We start from the raw sequence: 15,353 nt of genomic DNA, 5'->3' as shown, positions 1-15,353 counted from the left end.
ACAGTATTCTACTATTTATTTGAGGTCAAACCTTGCTATTTTCAAATTCATCAAGGTCTTCAATGAGAATTAGACTAAATTCATAGTTTAACAGCCTACATTTCTGTGTATCTTTTTGTCGTAGCTTGCTAGTAGAAACGCCTCTGCATGTTCAAAAAAAAAATTAGGGACATATTATTGCTAGATCATTTCTACAGATGCAGCTAGGCAAAATAAGAGATGCCTAGGTATTGGCAAGCAGTTCTCCAAGGGTACACAACTGTACAGCATTCCCAGTAGTGAAGAAAGAAGAAATTAAATCTTTAAAACAAACCACTCGTATTTTAATGATCTTCTTGCAATAAAAGAAAGGAGCTCCTTACACAACGGGAGGTAACTTATCAAACTTTGCCCAGACACCTAGGATTCTGGTACAGGGCTTTGAGTTTGGATGGGAAGAGCTGTAAAAGGCACTCAAGCAACAAACAAGTCATAGCTAAGCAAATTGGGGATAGGTGCTATCCCTGGAAGAGAAGCACTTCACTCAGCACCAAATCAATGGTGATGAATGTAAAGCCAACTAGGACAGCAACTGCACCTCCCAATGGGCATGTTTTCAGACAGGATTCCTAGAGGCCATGGTAGACATCATCAAAACTACAGTGCCAGGTAGAGAAGGAAATCAAAACCAAAGAAAACCATGAATTACCAAAGGGACAACAGTGGCCTATTACTACCATTTCCCAGAAAACAATGAAGATTTTCCTGGGTATGGTAACAACAAAACTCTACAAGAGAGCTCTAAAGAGATTTTTTCTCCAAAATCTTTTCTTCATGGACACACGTAAGGTCAAAATAGTACCTTCACTCCTAAAAGTGTTATTGAAGTACTTGGAGAAGTCAAAGCTCTAACTAAAATTGAAAGATCCACAATCTTTTTAGCAGTTCAAAGCACAGAGTAAGAAGACTTGTATTACACAGGGCTTTTTTTCTTTCATTTAGATGTTGGCTGGTTTGGGATTTTTTGATAGTGGAAAAGAGTTTACATCAAATAAGTCATTTGACTAGATCTTATGCTGTTAATTGCCTTAACTGTGAACTTTGCCTACAAGATCTCACATTAGCATTTTTAATTATTTAAAACACATTAAATATTGCTGGTACCAGCATGATCTGAGATTAACTTCTTAATAATCACTCTTGTTTGAGGGTAAAGCATTTGATTCCAGCTGCTATGACCTTTCAAACAAGCAAAAGCAACATTTGCTGACATAAAAGGGACAATCCACTTAGTAAAGGAATGATGATCAAATTAAGCTGCGTATGCCCAACAAAACAATACTATTTTATACTAGACACTTCATAACATTTAATAAAGTTAATTTGCTTAGGAAAAGTCTGAATTGCTGTATTTTACTATATTAGTCTGATTTATAAGTTGTATCACAACACTTTCACATTTTCCTTTACTCCAGTTATTTTTTTCATTAGTTTAGATTCCTAGCTTCTAACCCACATGGAACTACCTAGGTTGCTTCTATATTTGGACCACAGCAAATAATACGATCTAAAAATATCCCTGTTAATACATGTCTAGAAGAATCAATGGGACAACATCACCACTAAAATCAACCAACCTTCTAAATCAAAATTTGACACAGATTGATTTAGGAAGGAAAATGCTAATTCAGTCTCTAACATAGGGAATAGTTTTGTTGCAATCACAGGTAAGCAGTGATCAAAAAATAAACACATTTTAAGGTACAAAAAAGCCAAAATAAAGCAGTCATGGTGCTTTCCTTCCCTGTCACCAAATGTATCTCCTGGAATCAAACTGTACCTGAAGCTCTCACTTCACAAAAAAAAAAAAAAAAGGAATAAAGTTTAGAGGTCTGAAGTTTACCAGGAGAAGACTGAAAACATAATCTAACACCACGCTTTTGACTTCTAATGGAAAGTGTCTGAATTTATGTGATTACCGATGTCTGGGAATTGACTTTTAGGGTTTGAATGCTTGAGACTGACAAATTAAAAGTCACTCAGTGGTATAAAAACTCATCAATTGAGTATTGAGCTGGGAACAGAGACACAGTGACCCAAAGAATGCTAACCAGCAAAAAGATGGCCTGAAGCACCCATCCATCTCCCTTCAATGACCAAGTGTAAGAATACTGCAGATAGATCCAAGGACTAAGAGGATAATTAAATTGTGTCTGCTTTCTCTTTACCAAATGGCACATACAAGAAGTTGAATTTGAGTCAGAGAATTTGCAAGGGACAGACTGCTCCTCACCTTGCCAATAAATCAAGCAGTTGTATTGTACATGATCCATCACCCTAAGCACAGACTCATTGATTCTTTTCCATCTTTGGACAGTAACATACCTAATGCAGCCAAGAAGTGTAGGACTGCATCCAGATGACCTGAGTCACTGTAACCAAGCAAAGAGTTGACTTCTTGCTTTGGCCAGGTTTATTCATTTACACTACAGTCACCTCTACCTAATCAGGAGACAACTGTTCTCCAATAAATAAATAAATAATGCAAGAATAGGTCTGAAAGATCTTTCCCATCTTGCAGCGCTTCAAGTCATAGATCTCACAGCATTATCAGCCAGTGAGCAGAGGGAAGCTGCTACATCATCACTAGGACTTGGTTTCGCAGCTTGCTCTCAGGCAACTCTTGACTATATTTGAAAAACAAATGTAAGTTTTTACCTCTACATTTATACCAATTCCAAGATAATTAAAGAAAGGCTCTTCCCACCCACTTCCAGAAAAGAAAGAGCACAAACTGCAGACTAACTAGAACTAAAAGGTATTTATGAAATTCCTTCAGCAAGTGCCACTGGCAATACAAACTTTCTCACAGATGACTTGAAATCCTATGCAGCAATAATATTAGGACTCCATTATTTCCCCAATTTACTATTATGTAAACGTGGTCTTCAAAGTCTATTTCTCAGAGAGAGAATAAAATTTCTGAATCTGGATTGGAATTTATCAATTGGCAATTCCTAAAAGATCACCACCGGGCCTGCATTCAACACAGCCCAATGCAGAGACTTGCAGACATACAAGTAGTTTCTCAACATGTTATTCACACAAAATTTTACACTAACAATACTGCTTCTACGTGTTTTGCTACTTTGTTCAGAGCTAAGTGGGTACCTCTACACAGTCAGTCAACTTGTATGACCTAACGATATGTTTATATGGAAGGTTTCATCCCTTCTGTAAAATATTATATTTCTTCTTCCTACCATCACAGTCACGAAAACATTTGAGCTACTAATACTATCTTCTAGCCTACTTGGTTCCAGGGGAACCGTGTAACCAAGAGATTCTCCATGAAGACCCTAAGAGTGCTGAAGACAGGTTTCCGCTCCACGCAGGAAATAACGAAGAAAAAGGTTCAGCTTTAGCCATGACTTTTATTACCACCTTATCAGCTCCATTTCTAGGCTGAGTCTACCTTTATCTTTTAAGGCTAGAGCCTTTCTTTGGGACACTGCTGTGGTTGCATTAAAACCACAAAAAAGTTGCAAAGAAGTCAGTATGAGTTATCAGATACTCAGACACTCAGACATCGCTCAATCACAAAAACTACATGTCAGTATAAAGTAAAAATAGAACATCGATTTGGGGATTTGGTGCCATTTAACAATAACTACTTTAAAAAAACACCAAAATTCATCCTTCAGCTGCACAACTGGAAATGCTCTGCTTATCTGAGTATTGCCTGCCTATCACTTTATACAGTAATGCTAGACTGAACAAATGCTAAGAACACAAAGTAATATGGAAAATTACTTCCATGTAGTAGGCAACACTCTCATTAAGTACTAAAAGAAGAGCCTTCCTTGTAGAAAAAGTTTTGTTAAAGAATTTTTGAAAGGATTCTTTCCTTTAGCTAAATACAACATTTCAAGTGACTGCAAGATTGTTAATGCTCAGAGATACATAGAAAATGTTCTTGGAAATATCTTGGAGAGATACAAAAGACTCACAGCAGCACTGAATGCAGTAGTTGGTTTTCTCCCTTGTCTGAGGCTGGATTTGGTTAAAATCATAGCCTTTCTTTTCCTGAGATCTTCTAAAGACTGAAAAGAGGAAAACATGAAATGCTACTGAAATTTATCCCAGGTTCACAAACAATGTTTTTCAGTATTTGAAAATTACTTGCTTCTTTGGTTCACAGTCTCTTCTGCCTTTGTAAACCATGAATAGCAGCCCATCTTTTATTTGTTTTCAGTTTCTCACAGAACCAGTTTGTTATGACTGCTCTCTCCTACACAAAAGCTGATCAGGGTTTCCAAACACCCTTCTGTTTATTTATGGCAAGCTGCAGTGTAAACATTTGCTTACTACATTTTAGTGCAAGAATTTGGTAAATAAAACCACTGATTTAACACCTTTTACCTCCTATTATATGAAAAAAAGTAAGTACTTATAGTCAACATGCCTTTCTCTAGTCTACATATATTTGCTACAGGGCAAAGCAACTTCCTCTTCTTTCAAGACAGAATGTGTACAAGTTCAGCAGCAATGCTGGTTTCTACACTTCCTTCTCTTGCCTGACCTGGTTTAAGGGTATAAGAGAGAATCCTGTGGGGTGTCTTTTTAATTTTTAGCGGGCGTTGGTTTATTTTATGGGTTTGTTGTTTTTTTTTTACTTAAAGCTTTAAGAGGCATGCTGGTGATCCAATCCACAGTACACTTCCACAAACAGTGATGCCAGCAAAACACAAGAGCTATAAGCTGCAGAAGGAGGGCAGATGGATTATGAGTACCTAAAGCCATTATTGCTGCAGAACATCTTGTGTCAAAACATGATAGAAAGGTGAGGAGAGACTGATCCACAACTTGCACTTAGTTGAAAACTATCTATCCAGACAAAGTGCACAAGGAGCCATAAACCCATTAGACGAAACTCTCTGATAAAGTCTGTTTCTTCTGACAGTTTTCAAATGTATCAGAGATGAACAGGTGGAAATAATTCTGAGAAGAGATAGAGGGGTGCTTTTGTCCCTTCAAGTAGAAGATCCTGAATTTACAGCTCAAGATTTTCTTCAACCTTTCCCCATCCTCCTTAGTCTGAGACACAACTTTTATTTGGAGAAAAACTGTTGTTTCAAGGAAAAATGCCTAAAATTAAGATTTTAAATAATTTTTAATCTCTGACCTTTAATTAGGAGCAAAAACTGAATTAGAAAAGGAACAGATAAGTGTCTGGACTTCTGCATCTTCTTCAGGTCTAAGCAAAAGAAACATTTCTGTTTGGAAGTCTTGCAATTTCTTCTTCCTTCCCAGACTATACCATCTAGCTGAGAAAACAAAACAGAAAACCACCAACAAATGACAACCGCCCCCAAACAAACAACGAAACCCCACCTTTCCCTCTTATATCTTTAGATCACCATAGTCATACTACCGCTTTTTTCTTTCCTTCTCCCTTCAGGTGTTCAAAGCTTGCTCTGGTTTGCTATGATCTTGGCGATCTCCCTCACTACCCAGGGTGAAGAATAAATACGTCAGGAACTAAAGACACAGCATATGAAAATTCATTCCTTGGGTTTCCAACAACAGTTCTCAATATTCACAGTGCACAGGCCAGTGATAGGATAAAATGCAGAAACAATGTGTAATTCACTGAAGCAATCTATGCCATTGAAGAAGCTTCAAGTCCCCTTCTTCTGTATGCCCCATGCTCTGCCACAAATTATTGCCCCAGAGGACAAGTGACCACCATCCCATGTTACCACCATCCCATTGGCATGATGGTACAAACCTACACTGACATCCCATGACAGTGTCTACAATCATGTAAAATGCAGGCACTTGTTCTACTCTTCCAGCTCTGTTATATGAGCAGAGGGAGGTATTTACAGCTTAAACTGCCACAAATCACAACTGACAAGGTTTAGTTACTGGAACCTCAATTCTCTTCACTTATCTTGCAACACCACTAAAAATCAATCCAAGTCCATAGTGCACAAATTAGTTCTAATTAGTTCATTAAATTCAAACAGCCTGTCTAGCAGCTTTTCCACCTTTAAGGTAAGAGTTGCACTATGCCAGATTTGGAATCCTGGGGAAACGTGAACAGTTGCAAGGAGTATAAACTACGCCAGTTTTGTGTACGACTTGTTCTCATCTGCTGTCGTTTGCATCCGAAGAAGTGAAGCACGGAATCTGACTCCATTACACACGATGGACCTGATTAAAAGGTCTTAAAGAAAATGAACAGGTCTTAAAAGAAAAAAAAAATTTTAAAAATGAAATTGTATGCTTCAAACTGAATATGTATTTCAGGGTCCAGTCACACTGGTCCAGGAGAGCTTCCTGTGTTACGTGGCCAGCCCTGGTTACAGAAACCTTTTGGAACTGACTTGCTCTCTAATGCTGACTTCCTATTTCTGTTCCACCTCAACTCATAGTTATCTTCCCTAAGTAAGTAAGCAAAACACATCCAGTCGTCCTATTAACCTCTCAGCAAAACCTATGTTTTTGCACCTCCGCGATTCTGTTTGGAAGATGGAGCACATACATGAAAATAAACAGACAAGACTTCACAGTCGCATCACCATCGTTCCATTTCCTATGCACTTTCTCAACAAGCAAATACAGCAGCTGCATTTGTATGCAATAGTCACCCCACAGTCCAAGAGATCCTGAGTGTACTTTAATGTAACCTCACTGAGGATGGGAAGCTCAGCGCAGCAGGGGTATGGCACACTCTCCAATGCATTCTGCAGTGCTGATGCACTAAGACCCTGCCAGAAAGGAGTTCTGTTCCTTCCTGTTTGTTTGCCTCAGTTTTCTACCAAAAGAGAAAAAGGAAGAAAAGGAAGTTCAGCTAAGGAATACACCAAACCCACAAAACAGGTACTGTTATCCCCACTAAAGAAGTTAGTACTTCAGTTAAGCCTTTAGCTCCAGACAACTATTTTGATCTCCACAGTTCACTAAAGTCAAAGTCCCAGTTCTGTTCTGAAAAACATCACCTCAGTTTTTTCTTTTTTTGTTGTTTTATGCAACTAAAATATAGGCCACTGACTGAAAGGGGGCTTTCAAAATGAAATATAACAAAGAAGAGAGGAAAACCACAGATGTATCCTTTCAAGTGGAGAAACTTATGATGGTCTATTACTGCTTTAAAGACATAATTTAAAAATCTATCTTAGATCAGGAAAAAAATATTATTCAAGCCATGCTTTTCTTATAAATGTAGCTGTTGGAAAAAAATATTAATACCAATTTCAGAGAATTTAAAAAATAAACCTGGGAATAATACATTCTGCATAACCTGATGACATTTCTTCAACAACAGGTTTTTCTCTCTTCTCTCTTGATAAGCCAGGTAGAGGTACAGTTTAGCTTATAAAGGGCAGTAGCCCTTTTACTTTACTTAACCTGAAGTGAAACCTGATGGAAAATGTTTCAGACATAATAAGGCCATAAGCTTGCTCACATCCTCTTCAAAATTTCTTATTCATCTAAGCCATGCTGTTTTCACTTAAGCAATCATTTAAAAAAACCCCAAACATACGAGACAGAAATCAAGTCTTATCAACATTGCAGAAATGGACCTCAAATTACTTTTGGATATGACACTTTCAAAACAAAAGCCCCCTGTCATCCAAACTAGTGATGCTAAGAATTTTTTTCAAGCAGTTTCTTACTGAAGGGTAGAATGAGAGGCTATTCTGGAGGCACAAGGGGTTAGAAAATTTGAAGATGTTAAAAGTTCAGGCTATCAGGGGAAAAATACATTATCTTAAGATGCATTCTATGTATTCATAGCATTCAGGAAAAACCAACAATAAATTAGGCTGTAGCATTACAACATCTATACAGTCAAAACCCACCACTATACATATCATTCCTGTCAGGAAAAATAAAGACAGATGGTTGCAGCAAAAGCCAGTCTTCAGAACAACCATAACCTTCAAGTACTGATGAATCAAAATATTTACAATATTTATCCCCCTAAAAAGCTCATTCCCTATAATTACAGCTCTTCTAAACTGCTGCAGCATATTGCTACAGAAATTTTGGCAGAAAATATTCTCAATTTACATAACTGTTCAGAGTAGTCACCTAACTTAGGGAAAAATCATGTGTTCCCACGTATTATCGATGTTCTGAAGACTCTGATTTATTTTACTCATAACTGTTTAAATATTTTATTGCTTTCTCATCACAGAGGAATCTCCAACTGCTGATATCAAAGTCAGTAGCTTCAAACAGGCATCAGTGTGACTGGAATTTGCATGGCATTCACTACTGGAATTTCACTTTTTGAAATTACATCTTTCATTTCTCAAGACAAAGGAGAAACGTATTTCGAAGGCTTAGAAATGCATGTAGGTGTATAGACCCCCTACTACTACCCCAGTTCCCACAAGGTGTCTGCCCATTGAGTGACTTAGTTGCCACCGACAGCATGAAACACAAAACATATTCTAGTTCAGGTACCTTGTCTGTGCAAAACTTCTTCCCTAGAAAAGAAGTCAAACATTGCAGGTCCACAGCAAGTCTGGTAATGGACTTCAGAGTCAAATCTAAGCCATTTCCAAGTTTTTCCACAGTTAAAAGTGCAACTAAAACACAAGTCGGATAAAATCTTGACAAAACATTTTTGCAATCCCACTCAGGTTCCTCAGTAGTCAATAGCCCAAAGATCAATAGCCCATGAAAGATGGAAATGGCAAAAGACTGTGGCCTAGAACCTAGACTAACACCTGCCAGAACCTGCTACAGCTCCTTTCTGGCGTACATTAGACATTTCCCTTTCTATAAAAATCAGGCAGATTCAGGATGGCTGGTCCACATCAGAGCAGCCAGAACCAGGAGTTTCAAAGATCTCCTGGTATCCCAGTTTAAGCTGCCAAACGCCAACATCATCACTTCATTTTCTTCTCTTGAAACTACCTCCTAGAGTTGCCTCTTGTCCCTGGAATTTCTTCAGACTTATCAGGAATGCCCCTCAAAAAATGCTCTCCTAAGTGTGTTTCTTCTAAAATTGAAGGTTCTAACTGTTCAAAGCCAAAAACTCAGTCAGGGGTAAAACCCACACATGAGCCAAAATGTTTTAACAAAAATTTATTTAAAAAATTGTGTACAAGATCCTGTGAAAAATTTCAACTTATTACTTATTTTTAGTAATCAGAATTTGACAGTAAAATTTCAGAAATCTCTTGGAAATAAAAGCATCCCATTTACAAGCACACACTACTGCAATACAGTATGCATACAGAATGACAGAAGAGCAGACCTCATTTTATCTCGTAAGTGGTCAAAAGGCCAATTAAGTCAGAACAGAAAGAAGTGAAGATTTAGAAAACACTACGTCAAGGATCCTATGTCTTTCACTATCAAGTATAAATGTCAGATAATTCAAGAAATTGAGAGGATATACCACCACTACCACTTAGTAATTTTTTGTGGGGAACAGTTAAAAATTAAAAATCGGGTTTTTAAAAATTTACTAATTGCTCAGAAAAATCTCTGTGATTTTCAGCCTTTTGGCACTTCTCCTCTGTCTCCAAAGAAGAAAGATACAAAAATTTGAACACAAGATTCCCCTATGCTCCCTGCAATCAATTCTTGAGTAATTGAAGTCCTCAGAGCACAGAATACAGTGGCAAATACCATATGAAAATCTTAGATGGATGAGAAATATGAAGGATAATTTCTTTACAATAAAAGAATTAAAATGAGACAACTATGCGGTTACAGTAGGAAAGTGTAACTACAGTGGATGACATTTTTGTTTGGCCAGTTTTTCCTGATAACTCTGTCAACTGTTCTCACCCAAGTGATTAAATTAATTTCATTTTTCATTTAATCCAATTCCCATTTCTAGTTCAATTTATAATCATCACTTCCCCATACTAGTGTGGCACTAAATTACTGTCATTCTTGGCCATTAAGTTAATCATATTCCAATCAGCAGAGATGATCAAAAACACCACAGTAGTGCCATGAATTTCTTATTGAATACATTCCTTTTTGCTACGTTGTAGAAGCTGATCATCAGTGTCAGAAGCTACGTTATATCAATTTCTGACTTTTCAGGCAGAAGCAACACCTTCTGAATCAAAAATAGAGATAACAAAAAAGTCTTTTTTTTTTTTTTTTTAATGAACACAGCATTTTCTCTGGTCAAATCACGCTTACTTTACTATGTAAGTACCCACTGAAGAAATGACCCATACAAGCATAAATGTCCATCTGCTACTGATCTTCCAACCATACTTCTCCTTACTGTAAACTCAAAATGTACTGCTCCTCTGAATAAAAAGAGAGGAAAAAAAATAAACCACTTTCCTTGATGTTACTCAAATTTCTTTTTATGTTCAAGCACAAATGCTGAGTCAAATTCACTTGCACGTTTAGCAACGCACAGACTTTTAACGGGTGTTTCCATCTCAATCACAGTTGCTCATGTCCTTTGTACAGAGAAGAAGAATGGAAGAAAGACTAAAATTCCACTAGAAAATCCCAGGGAACTCAAGTTTCCTGTCCGAGGCAATATTCTGCGCTATTTATTCAGGGTCAATTTGAAGTTCAGTCACTTTCAAACTTGCTTTCATAAAAATATATCCAGAAATTTAATTTCTGCATAGTCATCTTTAGTTTTAGAATATTACATTGTTTTCTAACAGTAAAGACAGTGCTTAATCTCATATTCTATGTGGTTTGTACAACACGCTGAGCTACAAAGTGTGAAATCTCAGTTTCCATATTAAAATTCCCTTCCTTAAAAGCACTTGCTCTCACTTGGAATTGAATGCAAGGTACACCTGCCAATCAAACTGGACCATTTCTGATGAAATCCTGAGGCAACTTCTTACCCCCTTGAAATATTAGGAGTACAATTTTCCCCCATCTGCCAACTCATTAGCTGCCCAAATGTACATTTCTTCATGCGTGCTTATACAGGAAGTGACAAGGACTTTTGTTAAATAAAACACAATATATTTATAAACACTGTAGGCATCTAAAAAAAAATCTTATGCTTAAGAGGCATTAATTGGTATGACTGCATTATTTTTAGTGTCCTACTAAAGTGAGAGCTTATTATCCTCTAACAGTTTCTCAGAATACCCATACGTAGCTTAGTACTTCATACATAATAACTGTAAAGTGCTTTACAGATGCTGTCAAATTATTCACAATCTGAACAGCAGACAAAAGATTAAAGGAGTTTTTCGGGAATACTTTCAAAATTCAGTAAAAATTTTTCTTTGATCATCTGTATACTTGAACAACACAAAGAGATGTGACTGAGTAGCTGTATATTGGTGGATTTTTATGCATCTGTACTTATTCAGCACATCACTGGATTTTTGTAGGATGTGCTTAAACAGAAAACACTGTTATTGGACAAAAACTCTAAACTATTGAATGCGCCTCAGTTGCCCCTGCCAACTCCTTCATGCAGGCAGATCCCAGAATCAACAGGAATTGGCAAGGCTACAGTAATGTTTTACCCTATGTGCTACAGTTAACAGGATTCTGGCCTCTGGGTCTGCTCCTGATCTTTTCACGACTGAACAAATGCTGCCATGAACATTTACGCAAATAAGACTTACCTCGACTTGCTTCTGAAACATTTGTAAGATATTCTCCTAGCCATACAAAACTGGAAAAATTTATAACAAGCTTTAAAAAATGTAGTCACGCTATTTTGCTGAGACCAACGTCTGCAGTTTATCTCACCGTACAAAGACCTAAACTGTAACTCCATTTCTTTCACATTTCATTGCAGTGCCTGATGCCAAGCACGCTGCTTCCCACTGTTTGGTGTTACAGTTATGGATCAGCTGCCAGCCCGACTCTGCCGGAGCCCGCACAGGCGAGCCGGGCTCGCTCCACGGGCTGAATCCACCCTCCACCGATGGCCTGGGAGACTGGCAGCAACGAGCCCTTTGCAACCTGCAGCATCGCAGGGACCCGAGACTTTTCGGTAGAAATGCTCCATATTGACCAAACAGGGAATTTCGTGCCGGGAACCAAATCTTTCTCCACCCTGTGCTACAACCACCTGAGCAGCACCTTTGAATTCCGAGAGCTGCAGATTTAACGTTCCAGCTATCAAGGGGACTAGATCATTCCCAGCTGGGAGCTCTCGCATATGTAAGCACCCGAGAGGAGCAAAGGCTTGTTTCCGTCGCTCGAGCGAGTAGCTTTAAGTCCGGATACACGAAGAGCGCAGCTCGCACCAAGTACCGAGACGCGTTCCAGCGCCCGTCTCGAGGCGGCAGAGCCATGTTTCATGGAGCCGTCACAACCCGAGCGCCCGGAGCACGTCCCCGCATAACCCCGCGGGAAGCGGGACTCACGGCGCCCCGGAGCCACCTCCGGGCTCCGGGTCATCCTCCCTCCCCCCGCCGCTCCCCGCCGCTTCCCACGCGGAGCCGAGGGCCGGCGGCAGCGCGGCCGGTACCCGGGGCGCCCCGGCGGCCGGAGCTGCCGCTTGACCCGTCTCCCTGGCAACGGGGACACTCGCCCCCTCCCTGCCCCATCACAGCCCCCCTTCCCCACGGCAGCGGTGCTGAGCGACCGGGTCGGCGGGGCGCGACCGGCGGCCGCCCCCCGCCCTCGCCCCGGTCCTGGTTAGGTAACACGGGCGGCAAAGCGCCGCCTCGGGCCCGGCCGCTCGCTCACCTCGCGGCAGGTGCTGGGGCCGCGCACGGCAGTGGCGGCGCCGCCTCTCCACCCCGCTCCGCTCCGCTCCGACGGCAGCGCCGGGATGAGCCTGGGGGAAGCAGCTCCCGCGCCGCAGACCTGCCGTCCCGGCTGTGCCGCTCCGGTGCCCGAGCAGGAGGAGCTTACCCGCCCCGCCCAGTGCGCAGCGGCGGCCCTGGAGGGCCGCACCTGCCGGAGGAGGAGGAGGAGGAGGAGGCGGGTTGGGCCGCGGGATCACGCTGTCGGCTGTCGGTCGCTTCCGAGGTGTTGGAGGGCCGCCACTGCAGCCCGCCGTGCCCGCGGGAGGAGAGGGCTGCCGAGCTTCCCAGCGCCGGGTTCGCGGCCCTGCGGAAGGGCTGGAGGGAGAAGGCCTGGTTGAGCCCTTAAAAAGAACCAAGTTTGAAGGCAGAGCACCTGGACAGTGCTGTAATATATAGGAGAAAACATCATTTTGAGAATTGAACGGAGCAGCTTTAGTTTCGAGCAGAGTCTGCCTCTCGCTACTAGATTTTCTTAGGAGTCAGTTCCTGTGTTCTGATCTGTGCAGTTAATCTAGAAAACAATAGATTCCAAAAATCTCTGCTTTCATCTCCAACATAGCTCCATGTTAAATTTTACATCAGAGGAGTTCAAACCTCATATTGTCTCATATGACAATTCCCTAAGACATTTTTCAGTGTGTGGGCCTTCAGTTAAGCCTCATGTTGAGGTGGAACTTCTTGTGTTTTAATTTATGGCTACTGCTCCTCATTCTGTCACTGGGCACCACTGAAAAGAGTCTTGCAATACATTGTATTGAATATTAGAAAAAGTCACAGATTGAAACTGATTTTTATTCTTCTTTGTATAATTTTCTCTTCTGAAAATATATAATGAAGAGCTTTTTGAACTTCTGAATCCTATTCCCAGCACTGCAGATGTTTTGATGATCCCATAAACAAGACCCATAAAGTAAAATGGGAAAGGTTTAGAAGAAATAGCTGTACACAACAAAAATTAAGCCTACCAAATCTTGGAAAAAGATGCAGCAAAAAGAACTGCTGCAGTTCTTTTTCAGAATATGATTCAGAACATGAATCATATTCCAGTTGATCCTACTGTTTTCCATTACCATCCATATGAAAGTAACCTGAGCAGATGACCAAGAGCTTGTTAGAATTGGGAATATAAACTTGCAAGAAGTAAAACCACTACAGTTTGGGGCAGCTGATAAAAGAGCTTGTGAAGCTGGAAACACCAAGGAATCTGTTCTGACCCATGAAAGAGTTATTACTCCTCCTGTGGAAGAAGACATGGAGAATCTTAATAGAACCCTTCAAGACTCTCTTGGAGAACAACAAAGAACATCAATAACAGCCACAGTTTGTCCCACATCTATAAATCCTGAGGAAAAATTGAGCACAGTGGAGTATGCTTACAGAGCAAAGAACACAATGAAACCTGAAGTTAACCAGCAGCTGCCAAAGGGGCTATTATTAAGGAAGATACTGAAGAGACTGAGCAGTTAAAAGGAGACCTCACTGCTGCACAAAAGTAAAATGAAACCTACATTTTCATTGAAAATTCATGAAGCCCTTAAAGGAAAGCTGACATTTTGGGAAGAACAAGTTGCAGAATACATTGACATAATGAGCACCATGGAAAAAGAAGTGAAAACAATCACTAAACCATTCACAGTTAATAAATGTAATGAAACAATGAAAACAGATCTGCAAATCAAGGAGAAATGACTGAAAAAAATCACAGACAAATCTGCAAGAAACCAAGATTTCTCTGGTTGAGAAAAAAATATGTGGTTTCAGTTTTGAATACACCAAAGAAAAACTTCATGGTGCAGCTAGTCATTTGGTCTGCTAATACAAATGATGTACCATGTAAAACTGTATCATAAGAAAACTGGTGATTGACAAAATGCAATCATCCAAATACATTTGCAGGAGAAATTAATATTCTGGTCAATAAAATACACGATTCAGTTAGTGAGAACTGTCTGAAACAGCAACAGTTGTTGACAACTTATGCATATTTTATAGATGGCCTCATATCTACCCATTGTTCAGCAGATAATGTATTTGCATTAGTTGTACCAGGGTCTTTTACCTCTGTTAAAAAATTGCTGATCACTGAACTTTCTTAACTGTCTGCAAACATATTACAAAATATGACTGTGCCATTTGCTAGTAAAGCTGAGCCGTTCAGGTTGACTGGGGAGCATATATATGGCTTAGGAGGAGCATTAAATATCTTGACACCAGTGGTAGGAATTTTCCTGGAACTAAAGTGTTCATTTCAGAATAACACAAGGAAATTTTGCGCTGTGGCTGATGAGATGAAGGACCATAAAAAGCAATTAATACCTTCTTAGGAGATCTCTAACTCACTCTGAAAAAATTACAGAAAGAAACAGCCAGTGTTTTTTCTCAGCTGCAAAATACCATGAGGATTTAACAGAAGAAGTGGAAATGGCAAAGTGTATATACAAAGAATACAATGAATTGGTGTCCTCAGTGCAAAGCCAGCTGAACCTGTTGGCACAGGAGATACAGAAGAACTTAGCTTGTATACTGTCAAAAAATGGAAGTTCGAAGACTACCATCACTGCTGAGCAAGAAAATGTGTACCTGGAAACTATTGACCTAGACTACAGTAAAACTCCATATGTTTTATGGACATAA

The 15,353-nt window shown here is 39.9% G+C and overlaps 1 protein-coding gene and 1 pseudogene across 3 annotated transcripts in view; one reads left to right on the top strand and one right to left on the bottom strand.

Annotated features, from left to right (window-relative positions):
• KLHL32 (kelch like family member 32) overlaps nucleotides 1–12,802 on the bottom strand; it is a 120,696-nt gene extending 107,894 nt beyond the window's left edge. The window contains exon 1 of one of the 3 annotated variants that reach the window (XM_051778188.1): nucleotides 12,658–12,802. The gene's annotated coding sequence lies outside the window, so the exon portion shown is untranslated. Of the gene's footprint in view, nucleotides 1–5,164; nucleotides 5,417–11,582; nucleotides 11,648–12,657 lie in introns of those variants that run through there. The other 2 variants (XM_051778189.1, XM_051778190.1) reach the window with 2 other exon arrangements.
• LOC127466892 (kinesin-like protein KIF11-A) lies at nucleotides 8,803–15,353 on the top strand (annotated as a pseudogene).

The sequence above is a fragment of the Manacus candei genome, unplaced genomic scaffold, assembly GCF_025592945.1.
Source record: "Manacus candei isolate 608988 ecotype Guabito, Panama unplaced genomic scaffold, ASM2559294v1 h1tg000011l, whole genome shotgun sequence".
In the NCBI taxonomy this organism is placed as follows: domain Eukaryota; kingdom Metazoa; phylum Chordata; class Aves; order Passeriformes; family Pipridae; genus Manacus; species Manacus candei.
The sequence above is the reverse complement of the archived record's forward strand: the minus strand, read 5'-3'. Positions and strand labels throughout refer to the sequence as shown.